This window comes from Phyllostomus discolor, chromosome X (genome assembly GCF_004126475.2).
Source record: "Phyllostomus discolor isolate MPI-MPIP mPhyDis1 chromosome X, mPhyDis1.pri.v3, whole genome shotgun sequence".
Lineage (NCBI taxonomy): Eukaryota > Metazoa > Chordata > Mammalia > Chiroptera > Phyllostomidae > Phyllostomus > Phyllostomus discolor.
The window spans coordinates 9,197,666-9,223,946 of NC_050198.1; the positions used below are offsets into that span (position 1 = coordinate 9,197,666).

Sequence of the window (26,281 nt, forward strand, 5' to 3'; positions counted from 1 at the left end):
TTCTTCACCCATATTATTTTAGGACACTTACCAAGGCCTAATTTCCCATACTGTATAGGAATGTCCATGCCCTGCTGGGCATCCAGCCCTCTAGACATTGAAATGTATCCCTTGGCTTCTTCAAATGGCCATCGCTTCCCAATGATTGCAGAAAATCTCAGCTCTGGCTAGGTGAGGAAAGTGAGGAATGCCTAAGCCCAAGAATCTTTCTGTGTGGCTGGGGCCAGAAGACAAAGTGTAAAACAAAGCAAAACAAAACTATACATAAAGCATAAAACCTTACCCCTGCCCCTTTTTTTGCCTGAATCCTGCCATTAGCTGTAAGGCAGTGTGTCTTGTGTGGGCAATTGGACTGAATGTTGGTCTGTTCCAAAATGCCTCTGAACAGAAATTTCTCCAGGACCCTGTCTTGTCTAGTGCACCACAGATGTGTGAGTAATGTTAAGGAAAGGAAATAGTTTCTAGAGAAGCCTAGAGTCCTTATTCTGTATGTCTAAAGAATAGAAGCAACCTGCAAACAGGGTAAAATCCTGCCTGTACCTCTTCCCAGTCACTCTGCCCAACTTGCAATCAGATTTGAAAATTAGAGTTTAGAGTGCAGACCTGCTTTTGCTTTGCAGCTCCTCTGCAGGCATCTGAAGCCCAACAAGGAAAGGGGTTTCCTTCTGGAATCTGCATGTTGAATATATCCTCACTGAACCAAGGAAGGGCTGGTCATAAAAAGAGACAGCCTTGGTCTCTTGATAGCATGGTCTCTCGTAGTCAGTGGTAACACTGAATTATTTTGCAGAGAAGTCAAATGTTATGGGAGGTATTTTTCTCCTGTAATAAATAAGCATTGGAGTTGAAAGATATGAGGCCAAGAATATGAAAATGATTGCTTAATTGAGGTTGTTTTTCTTCCTCTGAACAATACCTTTCAGTGATGGTGTTTTTAAGGCTGTAATCTTACTTTATAGATGAATCCCCTCTTTTATAATCTGCATATTTTTTGACAGTGTGATTTGCCTTCAGTGTGGGATCTAAGCAGGTTTAACTATTTGCTTAGAGAAAAAAGAAACTCACCCTATGAACTCTAAGGGTTTTCTTTGCCTAGTAACATGCTGGCAGGTCACATTATCCTTACTGGTTGCTCTGAGCATGGCTTGTTGATTGAACACACAATCATGTCTGAATGTCATGACAATAAATCCTCACCTTCGGAGAAGCACAGACTTTTCATTAATGGTCTGTGAGGTGAAGAACTCTCTGTGGGCCACAGTAATGCAAATATTAAGCATCAAGTTAAAAATTCCAAGGGAGCATTAATTACCAAATTAAAGGCAGTTTCTATTTCAAGGTTGCAAAGCAATGAGATAATGCCACAGGCCTTTGAAGAGAACTAGTTTTAATTGATCAACCTGTAGTCTTTGAACCACTGAGTCCTGTTCTCTTCCCCATAAACCTTTCTATGTTTTATCTTGGAGAAAGGGTGCTAACTGTACATCGGCCCAAAAATGGAGGAGAGGGGGTTTCACAGGACGGAACATTGTAATTAGTGGTGGCCCTTATATGGACCTAATCATAATGGGAGGCCTTTTATAAATTCTGACTGCTCTAGTGAAAAATGAGGGATGCATTTGGATAATTATCATCCCTCATTCCCTGGGCATAACTTTTAAAATTCTCCTGTATCGTTCACCTACTCAGGAAGAGGAAAGCTAAACCTTTCAATCTGTGCTCTTGAAATATCAGGATCATAAAATATGAGTGGTTGAGAAATTCTGGAGAACCTTGTTTGTTCCAGATGGCCTCTGCTCCAAAAGGAGATTTTCACGCGCCCCATGCAATTCTGAACCCTATGGGGCCTTCTTTCATCAGTACCTCAAGCACAACATAGAAAAATCCCACGCTGGAGAGGGGGTGGTGGGAGAGGTGAAGAGGGAAGGTGGGAGTGTTTGAAGGAAGGTGATTACGTGGCTAAATGTGCTGTTTTCCTCCCAGCACTTAGCACACAGCCTGCCACGGAGAAGGCAGCCAGGCAGTGTGGGTGGAATGATTGTTGTATTGTATTGAGATCCTCACCTGTCAGTGGAGTGTCTTAAGTTGGTACCCACTGCAGCATATGTACTATAAACTGGCTGTTGTACCTTATGCTTTACTGTAAATACTCAAACCAGTGTTGTTTATAGTTTACTGTGTCTCTCTCTCCTAATCAACCGTCAACTACTTGTACCTTGTTTTACTTCAAAGAAAAGTTACATAATAATTGGTTATTTACAAACCTAAAGAAAAATCAGGCTGTTTCAACACGATGTATGGGTTTTTAAAGAGCCATTTTGCATGAAATATCAATTTTTAGAATTATGACTTCACTAAAAATAAACTGTCTTTTCATACATTATATGTATTATCCAACAAATGATGGGCTATAGAACTTGTTAAATCCCATACACAGTAAATTTGAGCCTTAATGACAACAAAAAATACATATTAAATACAAAACTCTCAAAAGTCCATTTAATTTGTCTAATTATTCTGGTCTGTATTGTGCTGCAAATGTTACTTGGGAGGCTGCATTAAAATATAAGGACAGTTTTTATAACATTAACCAAAATTTAATTTTGAAACTGAACATGGATTTATTTATATATAAGCAAAGGGAACACTGAGGTAAAGTTTGTAATCTTGCCCAACTCCCCTCATCAGAAAGGCACGGGATGGCCCAAGGCAACCAATGCTCTAGTATTTAGAACCTGCTCTGCTGATAGATGATCAGGCTGGCATATTTGGTTCTGATTGATATGCCCTGCCCTGCACATCTTATTATATTTTGATCACCAGGCTAAGCCACATCCCAGTGAGATGTCTGGAACCCATGACTAGATGGGTGGCTGTTCAGAAAAACCCCAAGCTTTCAGGCACCACTGAATTTGCAGTCACCTGTGTGCAGTGATAGTCCTGCTTTGGGAAACAGCTCTCTGTGAAATAGAAAAGCTAAAGACTCATTTTGCTTGGGATGTTTAGAAGTACATCTGATTTATCGTAATCGCAGTCACTGAGAAAAGGATAAAAGTCATAGTGTTGGGTCTCTGTATACCAGGTAGGGGACACACTTGTGTTTAAAATACTGTAATCCTGAGAACCTGGTCCCTCAAATCTTCATCATGTGAAATTGCCTGGTTATCTGAGAAGATCAGAAGACTAAAGGAGCATGAGTGATTCCTTTTGGTTTATGACCATGTTGGCCATTGACTAAATTTAATAGAGACTCTCCATATTAGCAGCAGAAGACACAGTTCATCTTTTTCAGGACAACTAAGGTATGATCTGTCTGTCTCTCTTGTTTTAATCCCTCAGCTTTATTTTATTGTAGCCTTGTGATGAACTCTATATCCCATCTGGGCAGAGAGAACTTCTGAGCCTCTATGGAATTAAAATACAGTCACCATAAAGGTTGTCCTTGGAGGAGGAATATCAATGATGCCCGGTTCCTCAGGCAATAGTTAACTTCATTTGCGGTGATCAATCAGCTATAGTTTTACCTATGGTACCCAATAATTCAGAGTGAGCAGCCCCCACTTAGGCAATGTGAGGCTTGCTTGGCTCTGCTATCTCATTTCTCTCCACGTGGGGGAATATATAGCTCTCTAAAGCTATAATAATTAATTTAGTCTTGATTCATATTTGACATTTACTTGCATGTTTATTTGAACTCATAAAAAGTTTATTGACATAATTTAGAAGGTGAAGAGCTAAAATGCATTCCAAATAATGACCAAAATAGTGTGGGAAGTAGCTTAGAGAGCTTCCAAAATCACTTTTATGCATATTGCCATATCCCTCTTCATAAAATCATATCCCTTCTCAAAACTACACCTTCCAAGACATGAATTCTTGAACTATCTGTTCTGCAAGGTGCCAAACATGAAGATAAATTAAAGTAAGAAGGGCAGCCACTAGAAGGAAGAGATATAAATGTACAAACAGGACATTTCTGCTAGAGTCTGGGACATTCAGGAGGTTCATAATCTTCATACAAATATATAAAATTTTTAGTGAGCTATTTTCATTTTAATCCATTGTCTTCCTCTTCAATTCTTCACATCAAGCCTGCAAAAGAGAAACCAAAGGGAGCATTAGTTTAGTTTTCATGAGGTATTTGTAGGGGCAGCTTGTAAATCAGTATGATAGGTACGAGTCAAAATTGAACTTGGACATTTCATGTCTCAATTTCATGAATGTAAAGTGAACTATGAGTAGAAAATGTGACCATGAACTTTGGCTCTATTGATTTAAGTAATTCCAAACTAAATGAGAATGGCTTCCTTCTGAAGGATTAGAGTATGATGCTCACATTATTTTTATGACTTGCAAGACCTTTGGCACCTGTGGTCAATTTGCAATCATGGCTCCAGTTCTCCACCCTTCCCTGTATTCATTCCCATGGCCATGACACCTTTTAGCATTCTGCTATTGTGGGTGGGGATAATTCCTCATCTCTTGAGTTTGGCCATGTGACTTGTTCAGCCAACAGAATGAGGCCAGAGTGATGTTGGGCACAACATCAGTGCTGAGCCTAAGCCTCAATAGGTATCACATGTTTTTGTTTATTCTTTTGTACCTCTGCCATTTATATGAGCAGGGTATGCCCAAGCTTGCCTGCCAATCCCAGAAGAAGGACAAGAAACATGTGGAACAGAGCCACCCTGGCTAATGTGTCCCAACCAAGCCCCATCTAGCCCAGAGCCCCCAGCTACCACAGATGCATAAGTGATCCCAGTCTAGACCAGCTCAACTCCAAACATATGAGCCAGAATAAGAAATGATTTTGTTCTAAGCAATTAGATTTGAGGGTGGTTGGTTATGCAGCAATAGCTAATTAGTATGCCATTTCTTTGAAAAGCGCTGATAATCAGGGATCATTGGACATTATTTACAGATTTGTTTCCCCTTTTCACTTGGTGTCTATTCATTGTGTGTGATTCCTTATGTGAATGCGTTGAACCTTTTGTAAGAAATGGAATTCTCACATTTCTTTATTACAAATGGCTGAAGAAAGAAAACTCCACGAACGGGTTACCCCTGCTGTGGCAGACACCAGCATCGCTCTCTCCATGCCCACCCACAATCACCTTTTCCCTTGCTCTTTAGTACAAAGACCGGTCACCAAATACCAGTCTTCGGTACTGGTCTTCCCAGGCTCTTTTATAGCTACAGCAGAATGGGACCCAGTTTTGGCCACTGAGCCCTTAGGAGAATTCTACAGCAAAGGTCTTTTAGAAAGCTTTGCTGTCCTGTATATTTCTTTAGGTATTACAAAGCCCATTGTGTCATTTGGCAACATTGCTGTTATGTAGTTTGTGTTATACTTATTGTTGAGGTGAAACACATAAACGTTCAAAAAGCAAAGTGAGTAGCTCAAAGTCGCATTGCTGGTAAGTAGAAAAAGTAGGATTTGAACTCAGGTGCCCTAACTCAGGCTCCTTCTGCTCCACTAACAGGGAAGGTTTGGATAGTTCTCAAACTAGAGGAAAAGTATTAATGATTGCAGAACTGGAAAACATTATCACCAGCAGTCAGCACAGGCTCTTATATTTCTCTAGCATTTTTTTTTTTTAGAAACTCAATATTTACTCCATGCCAGTCACCAAGAGGAAGCAAAATACCACCTCCTTCCCAGTTCAGAATTTCCAGGTGAAATGCATTTTGTTGAACAGCAACTCCACAGCCTCTTTCCAGCCTACTATGTGGGCCCATCTCTGACCACTTTCTCTCATACACCTTGCACTGAGTTTGCTCATCAGTTGCTGCTTCTGTAACATGACAGGAACCTTCAGGCCTCTCCCTGTTCATTTAAAACTTTTGACTAAGATCTCCTCCATGCTGCATTGTAATTATTTGCCCATATGCATAATCTCTTTCCTTCATAGCTTTCCTGATATAGCTGTCCCACCACTAGGCTGTGACCTTCTAAAGGGTGTGAACATGTCCTATTCATTTTTACATTGCCTATCATAGCACCTGACACATAGCAAGGGCCTGAGGGCTGGTGAGTTGGACCACTGGAGCCAAATCCACATTCTCCAATGTGAGGCAGCAGGACTGAGCAAGGGGCCACTGATGCAGTAAATCAGGAGTGTTGATTTGATTGCTACATCCCCATGGTGCTGTCAGGTCTGCCCTAGGCTCCAGCCATAGCCCTATCATGGCTATGTGTGTGTTCAAGCTATTTTATTGCTATGGTCACTGTCCTGGGTGACACATGGCCAGTGTTGGGCTAAGTGAGAGGCCAAGACAAGCTGCCCTTGAAGCCAAGACATTCTGTCAGCTTCTCTGAGCAGCATGGGAGGGGTGATGATTCATTGCAAATTGTCACTTAAGCATGTTCTATGAGGTGTAATTTTTCTCTGAGAAGTGACCAGACTGTGAAACACCATCTGCAGCTCAGAGATGGGAACCATTTCTATAACAGCTTTGATATGGACTTTCACCACCACGCATCTACCCCAGCTAGTAAATTTATGGCTATACTGAGAAATTTAGGATGAGCCAGTCCCAGTGACTTTTCAGTGACTGTTTAAAAGCCCTAATATGTTCCTCATGATTGCCTCAACTGGTTGATCTCTTTGACTTTGAGACAGTTTTGAAAACATAGAGAAACCTTTATTCAGTTTTCCCAGACCACTGAGGTGACTGTATAATTCAGAAAAACAAAGGCATGGAATTCTTGATGCTATACTGGCCTAAAGGAACAGTGTTCTTCCCATTTGCTTACTGTGCCTGTGAGCCAAGAGAAGCCTGGGAACCTGGATGAAGAGGGGGATGCTGGGACAGTGCCATCAGCCTGTGCTCTACGTGAGGGTAGAGGAAGAGCTAGCTGCTGGTGAGGTTGCCAGTTTCAAATATCTGCTATGTGCCAGGCATGCCACCACTGACTTTACACTGTTATCTCATTTAGTCTGCAAAGCAAACCTGAGTCTTCCTTGTAGAAGGAGCTAGGCAGAAGGTAGCAGAGGGAATTGAGGAGCCATTGCAGTTCACTTTCTGCAGACCACCCTGCACTCACCACCCTCCCCCAGCTCTTTTGTCCCTCCCAGGTCCCAATAAAATTCCAGAGGGCCCAGCAACCTTGAACACAGGACACTGCTGATGGATAAGGTCACACAGGGTCCTTCCAGCAGTGCAGTCCCTCAGAGGACTAGCATTTCTCTCCTTGGCTTTGTGGGGACTCAGTGTGTACTCAGATTGGTTGTATGTTACTGAAATACAAGAATCCAGGAACCCAGAGACCTGGGTCAGGGTTCAAATTTAGAAATGGGAACAATGGGAAGGGATCCAGAGCTAAAATTGCTCAGGCTGGAAAGTTCACTTGTTTGTCAGGTCGTTGGCATGCAAGTGTGTTGGGCAGTATCCCAGGCCACACTGCTGTGCTGCCTAGACACCAGCTGTCAGCTATTCTCCTATGTCTTGTTCTCCCATAGGGGACATTTGTGAGATTGAAGGGAAATGCAAGCACCCTGCTGAAAAGTAATTCTCCAGTTATCCCAGACACCTTTTGTACCCCAAACAAAAAGACATAGAAGCCCCACTTCTACTTTGAGAAAGGCTCACATTGGCTGGTGCAAGGGTGATACATCCAATATCTGCCTATGTTACCCTAAGTCCAGGCTGAGGAGCATGTGATGTTTATGCCTTGCCATGACCCATTTAGAACTGTGTTACTCATAGTCACCATGGCCCCACATACATCACTTAGGAAATAGACTCCACTCAACACTTGTCTGCATTTGGTCCTCCCACCAGACTCTCAGGGGCAGTGCAATAATTATTTCCTCTTATGTGGTGCTAAATCATAGAGCCATAAACACAATGACACTTAAAAGTAGTTGAGGAAAAGGTCGTGCCTCATATTCTGTCCAGTTCTACATGCAATGGCTGGCCATGCACCCAGAGCAGACGGGTTGAAGCTTTGGAGTTTGTTAGAAGGCATTTGCAGAGCTCTTTAGTTTATGAAATACATTCACACACATTGTCCCACACACTCATCATGACCACATGATGAGGAAAGCAGAGCAAACTACAAATAAGGCTCCTATGGAATCTCACCCACCAAGGTCAAAAGACAGGAAATGCGCAGCTGGAACTGCACCCAGGCAACTCCAAACTTAGAACTCTTTCTGGTATCCCAAATAGCCACTCAGAGAGTAAAAGGAAGAAAACTCTTAAGTAAAAATTTTAAACACTTTTACTTAAGCTATAAAGCATCCCCCAAAATTGGCTTTTATGCACATGAAGCCTTTCGGTGGCTAACGTAAAAATTGAAATCTTTCACCAAATACCTACTAAAAGCAGGAAAGGTGTGAGAGTCACAAAGAGCAGGACTTTGTAGGGAGGGGATTCTGCACCTAAAATTGAGATTCTAGTGTTAAGTGCTGGGCATGGAGAATTTAAGTCACGTTAAGGCAAAGGCAAGTTGCATGTCCAAGTTAAATCTCATTAAAGTAAGTTCAAAAGGGAGTTTAATTCTATTGTATTGAGAATTTGTTGCATTGGATATTAAGGCAGAGTTGGGGACTGGTGGCTGAGACAATATTGAATTTGGGGAGATCTTGTTGGAGAAAGTGGCATAATCAAGACCACTGACAGATCCTGGTTTTGTGGCCAATTTCTGTCCATCCATCAGAGCACAAAATGCCCTGTTTCTAAAGAGGCCACTGGCTTCCCAGTGGAAACACTGACCCAAGACTTCCCTAGCAAAGCAAAACTAAATAACACCCAGAGGTAGACAAAGTGACAAATAAAGTTCTCAAAGTTTCTGAAGATAGTGAAACCCATCTATGCTGGTGAGGCCTGTGCATTCAAGGCCTAAAGACAATGGTGCTTAGACCAAAAATATCCAGCCTCCTCTTAAATCTGTCTAGCAAGGCTGTGGCAGCCAAGGGTTCTGGAATACCCAAGTGGAAAGCCAATTCCTTGATACAAAGTTAACAGAACCTATGAAACAAATGTAGGCCTTCCTGCCTCTCTCTCTCTCTCTCTCTCTCCAATAAGGCATCCTGGAAAGCAGATTGTCATGGTGATCACCTTACAGCTGATTCACTTTGCTCGTTTGTTTGGTTTTATAGTAACAATGATGGTAGTGAGTAACCCAAAGACTCAGAATCCAATAAAAACCTGGCATCAGGCAATGGTATAACTAACTATAAAGCTTTATAATATTCCAAAATAGTAAAGCAATTTTCAAAGATGAATGGAACTAAAGATTTAGTATTGCTCCTCATTTTAGAAATTTGGAAATTAACATCCAGAGGGCTGAGCTACTTGTCCAAGGTCACATAGCTAGTTAATGGCTGGTCCAGGATTTAAAGTTTGTCTGGAGCTCTTTCCCTTACACTAGACTCTTTCAACACTTGCATAAAGCAGGCACAAGTAATATGTGCATATTGACAGGGCTTTAGAGTCACCTTGCATGAACAAGTGATACAGTGAAATATATTTGTAATGGGTCGATAATTTGACTTAACATTCCTATAATTGAGCTAATGAATACCAAAATTTAATTTTTAAAAATGTCATGCCTTCCCCAATTTTAGCAGGGGTTCTTTTTAATGTGTGTATATATATATATATATATATATATAGAATAAAATTCACAAATCATAAGTGAACAGCTTGATGAATTTTTATTCATAGGTATATACTTAATGTAAAGCTTTTATTTTTACATAGCTTTTAAATCTTACTGTATATGCCAGCATATCCTCAAGGTTTTGTTTGTTTGTTTGAGAAGAACTAGTTCCAAGAGATGATAAAACAAGTTTCACTTTTGAAAGAAATGGAGGGGAGGGGGCCAAAAACTTCCCATGGTCAGATCAGTTGAGAAATACTAGGTTAAGCAAAGATAAACTGTCTTCTTTAGAGCTCCTCAACGTTTTAAATATCCAAATGCATATTGTGTATTGGGTGTGGGGATGATACCATATAGTATTTTCAAAACTTAGTTGATCAGCCCTGGCGTGGCTCAACGGATTGAGTGCTGGCCTGCAAATCAAAAGGTTGCTGGTTCAGTTCCCAGACAGGGCACATGCCTGGGTTGCAGGCCAGGTCCCCATTGGGGGGCCCATGAGAGGCAATCACACACTGATGTTTCCCTTCCTCTCTTCCTCCCTTCCCCTCTCTCTAAAAATAAATAAATAAAATATTTTTTAAAAATTTGTTTGATCGCTGAACCATTTTCCAGTGTTCTACTGTTTCTATTCTTTTTTATGTATCATTCATCATATCACAAATAGTCTGTTTTATCAGATGGATACACCAGAATTTACTTTAATCAAATCCTTTCATTGGACACTTAAGTTCCTTTCTTTCTTTTTTTAAATATATTTTATTGATTATGCTATTACAGTTGTCCCATTTCCCCCTTCACTCCCCTCCACACTGTACACCCTCTCCCACCCACATCCCCCCCCTTTAGTTCATGTCCATGTGTCATACTTATAAGTTCTTTAGCTTCTATATTTCCCACACTATTCTTACCTTCCCCTATCTATTTTCAACCTACAATCTATGCTACTTATTCTCTGTACCTTGTTCCCCTCTCTCCTCCTCCCACTCCCCTATTACTAACCCTCCATGTGATCTCCATTTCTATGGTTCTGTTCCTGTTCTAGTTGTTTGCTTAGTTTCTTTTGATTTTGCTTTAGGTGTGGTTGTTAATAACTGTGAGTGTGCTTTCCTTTTACTATACATGTTTTTTTTATCTTCTTTTCTTAGATCAGTCCCTTTAACATTTCATATAATAAGGGCTTGGTGATGATGAACTCCTTTCACTTGACCTTATCTGAGAAGCACTTTATCTGCCCTTCCATTCTCAATGAAAGCTTTGCTGGATAGAGCAATCTGGGATGTAGGTCCTTGTCTTTCATGACTTGGAATACTTCTTTCCAGCCCCTTCTTGCCTGTAAGGTCTCTTTTGAAAAATCAGCTGACAGTCTGATGAGAACTCCTTTGTAGGTTGCTGTCCCCTTATCTCTTGCTGCTTCTAGGATTCTCTCCTTCATTTTTACCTTGGCTAATGTAATTATGATGTGCCTTGGTGTGTTTCTTCTTGGGTCCAAATTCTTTGGGACTCTCTGAGCTTCCTGAACTTCCTGGAAGTCTATTTCCTTTGTCAGAATGTGGAAGTTCTCCTTTATTTTTTGTTCAAATACGTTTTCCACTTGTTGCTCTTCCTCTTCTCCTTCTGGTGCCCCTATAATTCGTATGGTGGAACATTTAAAGATGTCCTGGAGGTTCCTAAGCTTCTCCTCATTTTTTAAAAATTTTTATTTCTCCATTCTTTCCTGTTTGGTTGTTTCTTTCTTCCTTCTGGTCCACTCTATTGTTTTGAGTCCCAGTTTCCTTCCCATCACTATTGGTTCCCTGTGCATTTTCCTTCATTTCTTTTATGGTAACCTGCATTTGTTCATCTAATTCGCAACTAAAATCAACCAATTCTGTGAGCTTCCTGATCACCAGTGTTTTGAACTGTGCATCTGATAGATTGGCTATCTCTTAGTCACTCAAAAGGATGAGACCTGGGGCGTTGATTTGTTCTTCTGTTTGAGCCATCTCTCTCTCTCTCTCTCTTTTTTTTTTTTTTTTTTTGAGTCTGGTCGCTCCATGTTACGGTGAGGGGCAGAGCCTTAGGTGTTCACCAGGGCTGGGCACCCCAGTCGCTAGATTGTGACGTTGTATGTGGGGGTGGGGGTGGGGACGGGAGGGAGGGAACAATGGCAGTAGCTCCATTCCCCATGGGACCTTAGTCCCTTCTCTAGGATCCTGGGTTGTGCGCTCTGCCCTGCTCCACAATCGCTGCCTCACTGGGTCTGCCAGCTGCCACTTGCGTACTCATGGTCCACCCACTGCAATCTTGTGCGCCCCAGATGCCTTACGTGCCCCCGGTTGCCTTATGCACCCAACTCTCTGCTCTCCATGCCGTGACCCACGCCTGGCTGCTCATCTCAGCCCCTCCTACCGGATGAACAGGTTTCCTTCAACTTCTTGGCTATCCAACTTCCATTCAGATAAATTCTCTGTCAGTTCTGGGTGTTATTCTGTCTCTAAATTGTTGTTGTTCCAATCTTGGTTGTGCATGGAGGTACGATGTGTCCACCTATGCCTCCATCTTGGCCAGAAGTCCAGACTATATTCTTTATAAAACTCTCCAAATCGGGAAACTAATTGTGGTTTTCAAAGCAGCAAACCTTTCTCCTATTCAGTTTAAATGTAGATAACTATCCAATCTGGATCTCAGGAAAACCCATGACACCATTTGGGAGCACCTATTAAAATCCCTTCTTTTCAGGAGAAGTAGATTAGTTATATTCTTCATAAAATCACATGATTTTAAAAATGAAACCAGAGCAGAGGTGAACATTAGGTTTGAGCCAGGCTCTAATGGCCATTTAGTTCATCCACCCCTCAGTCACTAAATTTCTTAGACTTCATTCTGCCAAGTGGTTGGAAAACCTGGGATTCAACACTTCTATTGATGGGAAAGTAGTGACATCTGAGGTGGCTTATTCCGCTTTGGGATAGTTCTGTTAGATAATTTTGTCCTTATATGGAGGCAACATTGTCTTCTTCAATTTTTTTATTTTCTTTGAATCTCCTCTGTGTCTGGTCTTCTACCCTGGGGACTGCTGTGGGAGACTCATCGACACTTAGGTTCTTAATCAATTGCGCTATCATAAATGAACAGAACTTTTCTTTTTTTTTCTTTTTTTCTGTCCCTATCATGAAATCTTAACTTCTTATCTGATAAATTATTCTAATTGAAAGCCACATCAAATTTGTGTGTGCCCAATTTTTCTCTATCTTGACCAAATACAGGAAATAAATAACTTTGCAAAGCACGCGGAGAGCAGCCAAAGCAACCTGTGAATTGGGTAACTCCCAGCTCTCAGCTCTATGTATTCAGCAAGGACTTCAAGAGAAACTACATTCTTGTTCTCCCTCTCAAATGCACATGCCCCACTTTTTAAAAAATTTCATTTATTTATTTATTTTGGGGGGTTGACTTCTCAGCTTTGATTTTGCAACTTCTAGTTTTGGGAAGAAGCAGAAAATAGTAGGACTTCACTTGTTTTGTGTTTTTTCCTTGTGTTTTGTCCTCTATTAAGATATATTGGAATGGACTTTTAACTAGGAAACTATAGAGTGTGTCTCCTTTCCTTGTACACACACACACACACACACACACACACATAAAAAATCATGTGGCTGTGAATTGGTGGCCTATATGATCCTATTTATAGTATAGAATGAAAAAAAAAACTACCTTGAAGGGCAGGAGAAAAAGCGGATTTTCATGAATCACTCAGCCAATCTTAGAACTAGACTTCTATATTCTGTTTTCTTTTGATTTACTGAGTGGTACTAACTGTGGAAACTCACTAGCCTTTCTATTTCTGAGGCCATTTTAGAAGCAACTAACATAAGCAGGTATATTATTTTTGCTACAAGATGGTATAATCTCTCTAACTGTACTCATCACTGAATTTAAGTACAGGATCTTTATAAAGACACTGTGCCATTATTAAATGTTTAACTTCAAAAGTATATGAGGTGGAGATGATAGTAAACTGTAAATGGAATTTAAAGGCAAATTCAATTTTTTTTCTTAGGGCTGTCATGAACTTCAGCTCTGCAGGCCGTATTTCATTTGTCACAGGATCTGAAGAGTACATACTGTGTGCAGCTGTGTAATGTAGTTGCCCTAAACTTCAGTACATTCACTTTTGAGTACCACTTACAGATTGTTTCTCTAACACGCAAAACCTGAGTTATTGAAGTTTAAAAGTGCACAAGGCCCTTATGGAGACCCTGTTTATAGCTCAAGAATGGAGCTCCGGAATTCTGGCCAAATGAGCTCTTTTTGCTCATTCCCCTTCATTTCACACTGGCTATGATATAAAGAGAACTGTAAGGTTTTTGTTTTTTTTTTTCATTAAAAAGAGAGAAATTCTTATATTCTAGTATTTAGTGAATAACTGGTGCTGAAAAGCATAACTTCATTTCTGAAGTGACTTCCTGCTTTGAATATATAGATAATGTCACAATTTGACATAGGATGTCTAGTTCTTGACAAAAGGTACTGGGGAAGAGTAAGAGCAATAAATCAAATAATTAGAAGGCTGACCACTTCATAGGTATATACAGTTCACCAGCTACCAACTTGGATTCTACCATTTCTTTAAAGTGTGTACAAGGGCACATTGTGTTTCTTTTTTATTTTTATTTTTATTTTTATTTTTATTTTAATCATTGTTCAAGTACAGTTTTCTCCCTTTTACTCCCAATCCAGCCCACCCACCCAACCTTCCCCACTTCCCTCCCATTACCACCATCCCCTTAGTTTTTGTCCATGTGTCCTTTAAATTTGTTCCTGTAAACCCTTCCCACTCTCCCCTGAAATTCCCTCTTCTCTCCCCTGTGGTCACTGTCAGCCTGTCCTCTATTTCAGTGTCTTTGGTTATATTTTGCTTGTTTCTTTGTTTTGTTGTTTAGGTTCCTGTTAAAGGTGAGATCATATGGTATTTGTCTTTCACTGCCTGGCTTATTTTGCTTATTGTGCTGCTAAGAACATTGGGGTGCATAGGTTCTTTTGTATTGGTGTTTTAGTGTTCTTAGGATATAGTCCCAGCAGTGGAATTGCTGGGTCAAAAGGCAGATCCATTTTTAGTTTCCTGAGGAAGTTCCATACTGCTTTCCATAGTGGTCGTACCAGTCTGCAGTCCCACCAACAGTGCACTAGGGTCCCCTTTTCTCCACAACCTCTCCAACACTTGTTGTTTGTTGCCTTGTTTATGATGGCCATTTTGACTGGTGTGAAGTGGTATCTCATTGTGGTTTCAATTTGCATCTCTCTGATAGCTAACGATATTGAACATCATTTCATGTGTCTTTGGATATTCTGTATGTCCTCCTTGGAGAAGTGTCTGTTCAAGTCCTTTGCCCATTTTTTAATTGGGTTGCTTGTCTTCTTAGAGTGGAGTTGTGTAAGTTCTTTATATATTTTGGAGATTAAACCCTTGTCTGAGGTATCATTGGCAAATATGTTTTCCCATACAGTTGGTTCTCTTTTAATTTTGATACTGTTTTCTTTAGCTGTGCAGAAGCATTTTATTTTGATGAGGTCCCATTTGTTTATTCTTTCCTTTATGTCCCTTGCTCTAGGGGACATGTCAGTAAAAAAGTTTCTGCATGAAATATCTGAGATTTTCCTACCTATGTTCTCCTCTAGGACTTTAATGGTGTCACATTTTATATTTAAGTCTTTTATCCACCTTGAATTTATTTTTGTATAAGGTGTAAGTTGGTGCTCAAGTTTCATTTTTTTTGCATCATCTCTATGTGTATTATAAGAGAAAAATTGATAACTGTTTCATTGAGCATCCCTTTGATTACTAGTGAGGCTGTACATTTTCTCATGTTTCTCTACTAATTACATATCCACTTTTGAGAATTGTGAGCTCATTTCTTTTATCTGTTTATCTATTAAGGTGTTAGTATTTTGCTTCCCAATTTGCATGGGCTCTTTACATAATTGTACATTTCATGCAAAACAATTTTCTTGATAGAGTTTTCTATTTAATGTTTTTTCAAGTACAGAACTATTTTTAATTACTTAGGTTGTGGGATGATTTTGATAGCTCTTACTTCTTTAAAATGCTATCTGAGAAAGCTTAATCACCGACCTCATTTTTTCCCAAAATCCTTCCAACCATTATTTTAAAGCTTAGTTATAGCCAAATGTTAACTTTTGAAGCCATTATTAAAGAACTTTAATTTTATCATCTTAAAAGTGATAGCAGGTTGCCCTGAGCAGGTAGCTCAGTTAGTTGCTTAGAGTATTATCCCAATACACCAAGGTTACAGGTTCGATCCCTGGTCAGGGTACGTACAAGAATCAACTCCTCTTCTCCTTCTCCTTCTCCTTCTCCTTCTTCCTCCTCTTCCTCCTCTTCCTCTTCTTTTTCTCCCTCACCCACCTCTTCCTCTTTTTCTTCTCTCTCCTCTCTCGCAAATCAATAGATTTTTAAAAAGTGATAGCAGATCAAAAAAGAAGGATGTTCATGGAAAGGAAAGAAGCATCATCTTGAACATGTGGAGTCTTGTTTACACGCTGTTGTAAATCACTCTCAATGTTGTGGGGTATTTTTTTAACCACCCAGAACAGGAGCTCAAATTGGCTGCACATTAGAATCACCTAGGGAGTTTTTAGAACTCCCAAAGCCCAGGCTGCCCCAAACCAATGACATCACCATCTCTGGCTCTGGGATCAGTATTTTTCTTAATCAGTGTTCTTTTTAAAACTTCCCCCAGGACTTTGATGTGCAGCCACAGTTGAGAACCACTGCCCTAGAAGCAAAAGCTTGTCAGATGTCTTGTTAAACTGTATATTCTGACTCAGGAGGTCAGGGGCAGGCATGGGGTTGTGCATTTCTAGCAACCCTGCTAAAGGATGTTGTTGTTGTTCCATGGACCATGCTTTGAGGATCAAGGGTCTAGAGCAAGCAGTGGTTCTCAGTGAGGAGCAGTGGGTGCTGTTTTTACCCCCCGTGGACATTTGGCAGTATCTGGAGATACTTTTTTGTTGTTATCACAACCAGGAAGAGGGGATGCCACTAGCATCTTCCTCATAGAGGCTAGATTGCTCTAAGCATCCTATAGTAGTACCCAGGATAGTCCACCCCGAAGAGTTACTGGCCCAAATGCCTATAATGCTGAGGTTGAGAAATGCTTCTGTGAAAGAAAATGATTCCAAACCCTAGCTGGGACAGCTGTGTGTTCTGGTGTGAGGAACGGCCCCTTCTGGGAAGCATTTCTCATAGAACACATGAGTCATTTTCTGATCAGCTGTAATGAGATGAAGAGTCCCTTCTAGGAAATTAGATTTACCTTCCTCACTAAATAAGCCTTGTTACAGAGTTTAATGACCACTCATATCTGGCCTACCAATGTTACCTAACCACATTTATTTCCTATTCAAAGTTTTTGAACTGGCCTTTTGAAGCTTCTTTAAGCAACTTTGAAATAAGGCTTCAGCATGTTCTTGATCAATTCATCAGAGAAATTGCTATAATACCCTTTGTCATGCCAGTCTCCAAGCTGCTGTGTAGGTGGGACCCTGTATCTATACATTCAAGTAACATTACTGAGTGTCTGCTGTGCAAACACTTTAGTACAGACTCTGCCTTCAGATCACAGCTCTCCTGCTTCCTAGCTGTGTCACCTGTGGCAAGTGTTCTTCTGAAGTATAGGAAAATAATAGTATCAGGCTCCCAGGATTATTGTGAGGATAACATATTAAAGCATTTAATAAGATGCCTCCTACACAGTAAATACTCAATAAATGCACATTTATTATTACTATTATTCTAGGACAAAGACTCCCCCAAAAGCTTATAAGTCAACATATCCCTTCATCCCCTTCTGCCTTCCAAGCAAAATTCAGTCTTTGTCATCTTGATCTCAAGCTGATGAATACTGCAGCTCTAAATGCGTGGAGAGAAGAACTGAAAGGAGTGAATGCAGTCAAACTGCAGAAGAAAGAAGAGCTGGGGCCATCAGCAGATAACTGGATTTGGGGGAAGAATACAGAAAGATTTGGGCTATGTTTTAGATGAAGAAATCTTGGGCTGATATCAAGAGGCTTTTTAGGTAGTTTTACTGAGTGTTGTACAATGTATGTATCTCTTAAGTAAAGATTTACATTCCTTTCTGGATGATTTTTGGCTATCAATTTGTTTCTTTTATGTGAGGTTCTGCTTAAATCATCTTAAAGGTGGAAAACAGATGTCTGATATTATTTTGGTTGCACTATATGCCAGAAAATGTTTTAGGCACTGTGGACAACCAATGGACAAGTTGTCCCCCTTCCTGGGACTGAATGTCTAGAAGGAAAGACAGGCAATAAAATAAGTGATGACAATCCACTCCTCCATGGTAATAGGTGCTGCTGTGATGGGACAGACACAGGAAGCTTCCACTTTAAGGGGCTGTGGAAAAGCTTTTCAGAAATACTATTAAAAGTGAGACCTGTGTACAGAAAGAGGAGGCAGAGTAAACTCACCCCATATACACCTCAGCCCAGGCCCTTTGCCTGGTCTGTATTGTGAATGGGGGGACATGGAAAAAAAGTGAGACCTGAATGATGGGTAGGAGTTAGCCAGCTAATGAGCAGGGGAGGAGAAATTGGAAAATAATATTCTGAGCACGTGTAAAAGCCTGGCATCAGCATGGCACCTCCATGAACTGGGAGAAGTTAACTAGGGTTGGAGCAAGGAATGCCCTAGGTGGGGAGAAATGTAAGATGGGAACAAACTGGTGAGTCTGAGCCCATTAATGCAGGTCCTAAGGATAATGGAGAGCCACTAAAGGATGCTCAGTAGGGCAGTGACATTATCACTTTTGTGTTTTTTTCTTTATTTGAAAGATCTGTTGACTTTCAGGCTCTGGCAACTAAAAACAAGAAGAAAAGGCTTTGAGGAGTGAAGTGCACAAGTCACTTTGACAGCTTTGGGCCATTAATGCTCCAATTGTTCAGTGAGGTCACCTGTGTGACAGCAACAAGAATAGTGGATAAATGGAGTTTACAAACCTTTCAAGATGAGCGGAGGGGTCAAACATCAGAAATTCATAACACTTGGCCAAAGGCTGTTGCCTGAGGACTAAAAGAAGAGGCCCTTCAACCATTAGCAAAGGTCCAGGGGCTCCTCACAGAAGCATTGTAGCTCCAGATCTTAAACTGCCATCAGAGACTTAGGAAAATTTCCACAGGCCACACAAGCATTACTTGAACTAAATACGAGACAAATAACAAGTGACCACAGACAGCTGGGTGGGCAGTGGGAACTCATACTGTTTTCACCTGTCAATTTGCAGTATTTTGTGGACTAGAAAGAATATGAGCTTAAATAAAGCATAAATGGACAGTCCAATTTTGTGGCTTAATTTATTGAACGAATGAAGTAAACCTTGGGAGGGAGATGGATCTATTCCTAATGAGTTAACCTTTAATAAAGCTCTGTTATAAATGGAACTCAAGAGAGAGGTTAGCTTGTCAGATGGCAAAGGAGTGGGCCCCATTAGACAAAATAGGTCAGGCAGAGAGAATGTCATCATATCTCCTAACTGGTTATGTTGATCAGAGATGACAGGCATTGTCGTTTTCTAACTGATCGAAAAGGGAAAGAGAATATACAAGGGTTTCTTTCTTGTTGTTGCCTTTCTCAGGAGATAGTTGTTTCAAAGAGGATCCTGAAAAGAAAAGAACTGATAATATTTATCACAGTTTGTAATTCTGTGCTTAAAAATCTTTGTGTGGGCCCTGGCTGGTGTGGTTCAGTGGACTGAGGGCTGGCCTGTGTGAACCAAAGGGTCACTGGTCCGATTCCCAGCCAGGGCACACGCTTGGGTTGCAGGCCAGATCCCCAGTAGGGGGCATGTGAGAGGGAACCACACACTGATGTTTCTCTCCCTCCTTTCCCTTCTATCTAAAAGTAAATTAATAAAATAAAATAAAATCTTTGTGTGGGTGTGCACATGTGTTCTTGTATGAGTGTTTTCAGAAAAACAAACACAAATCTGTGCTTCTCATAGGTAGCTCCTGTGGCTGGATCTCACTGTCTTTCATTTGGGATTAATGAGACAGCAAGTTCTGAGGCAGGTGGCCCTTGCATTGGTTTGATTTTAGGTGATACTCTTTCTTTCCCTTGGTTTTTGTTTTCTTTTTTCCTTGTGGTTCTTGTTTTTATCCTCACAACAAGCCAGGGAGAGGGAACACTGTGCAAAAGCTAAAATTTATCCCTCAAATGCTGGATTTGCCTTCTGTAAGAGGTTCTGCTTCTTTTCTAACCTTTTGGAGCACCTTGTTCCTAATTACTCAAGTGAAGAAAAACCTTTCCCCAATGTTGGGAATATGCGCTTTGCTTATAGGTTGTTTAGTTTATAAAGGCTTCCTATGTTAAAAATGCTAAGGAAACTGGCTTCACATTTGGAGATAATCTTTCTAGCTTCCACAAAAATAAACATTTGATGTTTAAAAAATGTTAGAAATTGTGGATGTTAAAGATCAGTGGGGTTAAAAGAAAAGCACATACTGAAGTGTTAAGGTTATGACTCTAGGCAAACCTCACTTCTCTGGACCTCAATTTACTCATCCATTAAAAAAAAGAGGGGTAGGCTACAATTGTGGGCATCCTCCCAGATGGCCCCCAGTAAGTCTTGCCTCCCAGTATTCACATCCTTGTATAGTTCCCTCCACCATTGAGTAGGTCTGTCCTGTGTAATCAATAGCATTTCACAGAAATGATAGAGTGTGACTTCCAAAGCTAGGTCATAAAAGCCATTACAGCTTCTGCCTTGCTGTATCTTGAATCACTGGCTCTGGGAGAAGCCAGCTGCCATGTTGTAAGGGCACTCAAACAGCCCAATAGCGAGGTCCACATGGGAATGCACCAAAGTCTCCTGACAACAGTCATCACCAACTAGCCAGCAGCATGAGTGCACCATCTTGAAAGTGGATCTTCCATTCTTAGTCAAGCCACTTCTGAATTCCTGACCCAGAGAAACTCTGAGATAATTTTATTGCTGTTTTAAGCTGCTGGATTCAGGATAGTTTGTTATACAGCAATATATAACTAATATGGTTGCCTTTGGCCAAGCCAAGCTCTTCTAATTTGTTAATGAATAGGTGTCATTGGTCAGAGTCATAAAAAGTTGGCATTTTCTTTATGTATGTCCAAAACCAGATTCTAGCTTTAGGGCAGGACCATGTGGTTTGGGGCATTTTCAAAATGGTGGGTAGCCAAATCCTAGAGACCTGGCACCCTGAGAACTCATGTATCCAGCTTTGTTGGGGCAGGCCAACATAGCTGACTGACCCATCAGTTACACTTTAGCATATCATGCTGAAAAATCCAATTATATTATGTTTATACCCAAAGACTGAACTGTTTAAAAGAAACCCCAATAGAATAGGGACTTCCTTGGTCTCTCCACTTAATGAGTCACTCCAATGGGTGAAAAAACAGCCCTGGCAGCTTTTAGAGTGAGATAAATTGGGATAGTTAAAAGTTTCTGAGTTCATGGTCAAACCCAAGTGACTCCTCAGGGTAGGGGACATATTTGGAAAGCAGGGGCTATAAAGAGGGCCTATTAGTCTGTGTCTTGGTTGGACTAAGTGACATTGATGGTCCTCTGACCTATGAGGATGTGACTCTACATATTGGTGGCTAGACACATATCACAATACTGACAAGATCCAACATACTAACTAGTGGGAACCAGAGTGTCCTCATCTCCTTCTCAGCTTAATAGAGCTATTGTTCCTGACTTATATGGCAGTCTGGATAATTTAGCATCTCTTCCCCATGTTGTATCCCAAACAGGTTGTGGCTTACCACTGGATCACCCTCTGAATAAATAAGTCTATGCTACATGACTTTCCAAGAATGCTTGGCTATTTTCCATATTTAGACACTTTCGTCTCAACAACCTTGACATTCAATCAAAGAAATACTTTTCCAAGCAAGAAAGATTTCATTCTGATTTGTCCACATTGTATCTGAGAAGCATCCTTTAACTCAGTCCTTCTGACCCAAGTCCTTATTCCATCCCTCAAAGAATTCATTGGTCAGAGGTAGGGCTCAGGTAGGTCCAAGTGGTCTTAATGTGCAATTAGTGCTGAGGACTATGGGTGTAACTGTATCCAGCAATTTGCTGCTGCCTGACTCCAGGACTAAAATAACTAGAATAAAAATAAGCCTTCCTCATCCAAAGCCCAAGTCTAGACAACTCAGTTATTCAAAAACCTGCTTTAGTTCTTATGTCATAATAGTTGAGAAAAGCTATACAGCTGGATATTAATCAGCCAAGTAGTTGTGATCCTGGTCCTATCTTAATACTGAACTTGAAAAGTGTTCAAATTTAGAGTGTGTGTGTGTGTGTGTGTGTGTGTGTTTTATTTCCACTATCTAGAAATCTATAACCGTATGTTTGAATGGAGATTATCAACCCCAGCTTTTGGTCTCTGCATATATTTGAAATTTGGTGAGTTTTTCCTTAGAAATATTTACATAGATATTAGAAAAATGGTTCTTTTTCTTTCTTCCCAATCATTGTATCCAGGGATCTCTTTGTATTATTTCTTACAAATGTGGTGGCCTACATTTGGCCTGTGGGCCCTGGTTTGCCAACCCTTTGACTGTAGCAGTCTAATAAACAGTTACAGAAATTAATGTTGTATCAGTACAGTTAAGTGACTGGTAGGAAACTTGAGAATGTCACTGGAAGAATTCCTCATCCATTATATTAGGATTGTCCCCATAATTTACACAGCACATTTCACCCCATGGAGTTTTTCCTACCTGGTACATAAACAGTCAACCTGGGAAAATGATTAAAGAGGCAGACAGCTTAAATTCGAATCCTGGCTGGGCCACTTTCTAGTTATGACACCTCAGGGGAAATCACACAACCTCTATTGTGCCTCAGTTATCTCACCTGTAAAATTGAGCTCTGATGTATACTAACTCCTTTAATAGTCACAAGGTAAAGTGCTTAGGACAGTGTCTGACCCTTGGAAGCACTATTATAAGCATTAATGATTGTTATCTGAATTTCAACAAGCGAATTTGACCAAGTTGCTCCCTATACCTTTGGATAATAGCTATAAAACTGTGGGCCAGATGATGGGATAGTTAGAGGATTTTGAATGTCCAGACCTAAAAAATCTAGATTGATGGCTCTGGGTAAGTGTGTGTCAAAGTATGGCCCCCAAATCAGCAGCATCAGCCCCTGGGACCTTGTCAGAAATGCAGATTCTCAGGCCCACCCCAGACCTACTGATTCAGGAACTATGATGCTGGGGGAGGACAGCAGTCTAAGTTTCAGGAAGTCCTCTAGAGATGATGCTGATGTACAAGAAAGTTCAAGAACCATTGCTGTAGGCAAACCTAGAGTTTCCACTGCTCCACCCCACAGGATGCTGTCCTTGGTGCTGCCTTGTCCCCATTCTCGTCAAAATCTCAGTTAAAGACAGGGATGAGCTTGCCTCTCAAATTGGCAGATGAGACATGCAAAGCCAGCCTGAAGGAATAACTACACTGTTGGATGCTAGAACATGGACCTGAAATGATCCCAGTTGGTTGGAAGTGCCAGCCAATATTCACAAACTCGTTTTGATTTTTAATAGAGATAGCTTTATTTTTACCTAACACAAGTTTCTGACTCAAGTTTCTTGGCATTTTAATTCCTACATGTTCAGTGCAATTTTCAGTGGTGATGTGGGTATCCAGGCACTGTGTTTCTTGGTAGTACTGTGGCCAAGACTACAGGATTGCAGCATATTGATCCCAAGTACAGGAGCAATTTCATACTGTCATTTCATAATGTCACCTAGTGAGAAAGAGGGCCACTCTGGAGGGAAAACTGAATCTGCAGTCAGTCATGGAGGGATAGCAGTAAGATGGTAAGGAAGTTCAGGGGTCATTTTAATGTAGTTGCATTTGCCACCTGTGCTGGTCTCTGAACATTATTAGTTGCTTTGTCTTATCTGGACCGTGAGCTCTTCTTCCCATGCACTGAGAGTCCCCGCCAGCCAAGGCCTCTGAGACTAGCTCAGTTAGTGGTGTGACCTGCTCCTGGCAGTGGAAGCAGATGTATAACTGGCCCATAATTGGGTGGGATTTGGCTCAGAATGACTTCCAGGCTCCCTTTCTCCCAACAGATGACCAGCAGTCAACTTCATATATGATTCTATGGGGAGTCAGAGATGCCATTTCTTGGCTGTTGGTGATGATGAAGGGCTTTCATCTCCAGAAGAGTTGACCTTTAGGGCATCTTAAAGTGGAGTTTTAGACAAGCCCATTTGTTTGGTACCTGTTCTTTCTGAAGTGAACACATTTCAACCTGATTTTCAAATCTGGATCAAATTAGTGTGTGTGTGGGGGGGGGGGTATGTTTATATGTATGTATATAAAGGACACAGCATGATTTCTTTTAATTATGCAGCAAGAAAAAAGTAAATAGAGATGTAAATTGAGATAGTACATTTCCTTTGGAATATATCTATAAATAGAAATGGGTAGATTAATCCAGCTATCTTTCTGTGTCAGTGAGAAAAGCCATTCTTGGTAGAAGCAGAGCTAAACAGAATCTGTTCAGTTCTGGACCATGGCACAGGTTGTAACTAAGCCTGCCCTGGCACCACTATAGACTGCATGGTAACTTCACTTTTTTTAAAGATTTTATTTATTTATTTTTAGAGAGGGAAGGGAGGGAGAAGGAGAGAGACAGAGAAACATCAATGTGTGGTTGCTGGGGGTCATGGCCTGCAACCCAGGTATGTACACTGACTGGGAATTAAACCTGCGACACTTTGGTTCGCAGCCTATGCTCAATCCACTGAGCTACACCAGCCAAGGCGATTTCACTTTTCTGATTAAAAGGGATCACACCCTTTTTTTATAGATGGACTTAACTAGGCTTAATTAATAATTAGTGTTAAAATAATTGTCTCTGGAGGGAGATGAGGGTATCTCACTATCTTCCACCCTGTGTGAAGTTGGAAGTCACATAATAATAAACTGCAAATTCAATTCCTGCCCTACCTGTCTCAGACAACTACTGTGAGCCTCGAGAGAATGAACACAGAAGTACTTTGGAATTTGTAAAATCAACTGTAAGGGCTTGTTAATATTAATGCTACAATTAGCCTCTAGTTAGATGTGATTAGCTTCTAGTTAGATGTGATTTTGTTTTTTGCCACAATACCAAATAAGCCTGTTTCCTCATTGCCTAACTTATGATGTACCCTTAAGTGGCTATTTCACAAAGTCTCCAAGTCACCATCTTCTTTGACACCTGAATATTGCAAAGCAGATATTACTTAATTATCAAATTAAGTAACATCAGAAGGAGGGAGAAGATAGTTCCAGAGAGTAAGAGCTGGGAATTGGGTGTGAATGGGGCATAAGCCAGGACAAGATGTCATAGAGAAGACATCTAGGGCACTTCTGGATGTTTTGATCAACGTGGATCTTGTTTTAGTTTCTCAAGTAGTACGTTGTCTGTGCACAAAAGATTGCTAAAAAGGTGAGATACCTCTTTTTGGCCATGGAGACCATTCAAAATGCTCAGTAAAATGGCGTCTGAAATGGTGTTTCACTTTTCCATGATGGGAAGAGAGAATGGCAATTTGACTCTCCAAATATTTCTTACCGATTTGCTTTGGAAAGAGGTTTTGCTGCAGGTTTTGAAAAATGGGACTGCAGTGCCTCCTCCAGGACAAAGAGTATACTTGCAGGTTAGAAATCATCTCACTACTGGCTGGCCTAAGCTCAAAGTATTCATGGTAGGTAGTGACTAAGGAAGAGATCCTCCCAGATGCTTCAAATGCTTCAGTGAGCTCATATTAGGCACAATTAGTGGGTTTTCATTTTCAGTGAGCATTTTCATATTCCAGGGAGAAACATGCAGGGCTATTCTTTAGAGAGTATTTCCTTCAAAAACCAACCAATCCCTGCCCTTGAAGAAAGGCCTCCCTCACATCCTCACTCAGCTAGACTGTGAGGTCCTTGATTGGGGTTGTTTTTGTATCACCTTGCAGAGGGCATTGGCAAGTTATGAGGAAAACAAAGAGAATGAACACTTTTTGGATGCCAGTTTATGCCAGGTGCCCCATTTGAGTCAACTCACTCTCTTTATGGCTCCCTAGCAAGATTGGTATTATCATTCTCATTTATAGATGTGGTTCAGAGTGGTCAGGAACCTGTCCAAGGACATAGGTGGAAGCAGAGCACAGGTGTGTCCCCTCTATCCAGCACAGCCATTGTCATAAATTAAGTTTCTTCCAATAGTAACATGCTATCATTAGTAATAATAATAGCCACCACTGTGCTGAGGACTTTAAACACACTATGTAATTTAATGTTTCTCAAATTCAGCACTGTTGACATTTTCTGTGGGCACTGTCTTATGCATTGTGGGGTATTCAGTGTCATCCCTGGCCTGTACCCACTAGATGCCAGTAGTACCCACTCTAAGGTGTTACAACCAAATATGTCTCCAAACATTGCCAAATGTCCCTTAGTATGGGGAACAAAATCACCCCCATGAGGTGGGTATTTTTAATCACTTTTCGGGAAAAGAAACAGCAATTATGCCATATCATAGACCAAGGGAATAGGAAAGCCAGGACATGAACCTGTGCCTTAATCACCTCTAAAGTGTGTGCTCTTCAACCTTTGTT

At 40.8% G+C, this 26,281-nt stretch overlaps 1 protein-coding gene and 1 pseudogene across 5 annotated transcripts in view; one reads left to right on the plus strand and one right to left on the minus strand.

Moving 5' to 3' along the window:
• Nucleotides 1–3,659: 3,659 nt before the first annotated feature.
• The window catches only part of SMPX (small muscle protein X-linked), a 53,852-nt gene continuing 31,230 nt past the window's right edge, over nucleotides 3,660–26,281 (minus strand). For 2 of the 5 annotated variants that reach the window (XM_028522975.2, XM_036016483.1), the window contains exon 5: nucleotides 3,660–4,092. The gene's annotated coding sequence lies outside the window, so the exon portion shown is untranslated. The other 3 variants (XM_036016480.1, XM_036016481.1, XM_036016482.1) reach the window with 3 other exon arrangements.
• LOC114505868 lies at nucleotides 18,036–18,160 on the plus strand (annotated as a pseudogene).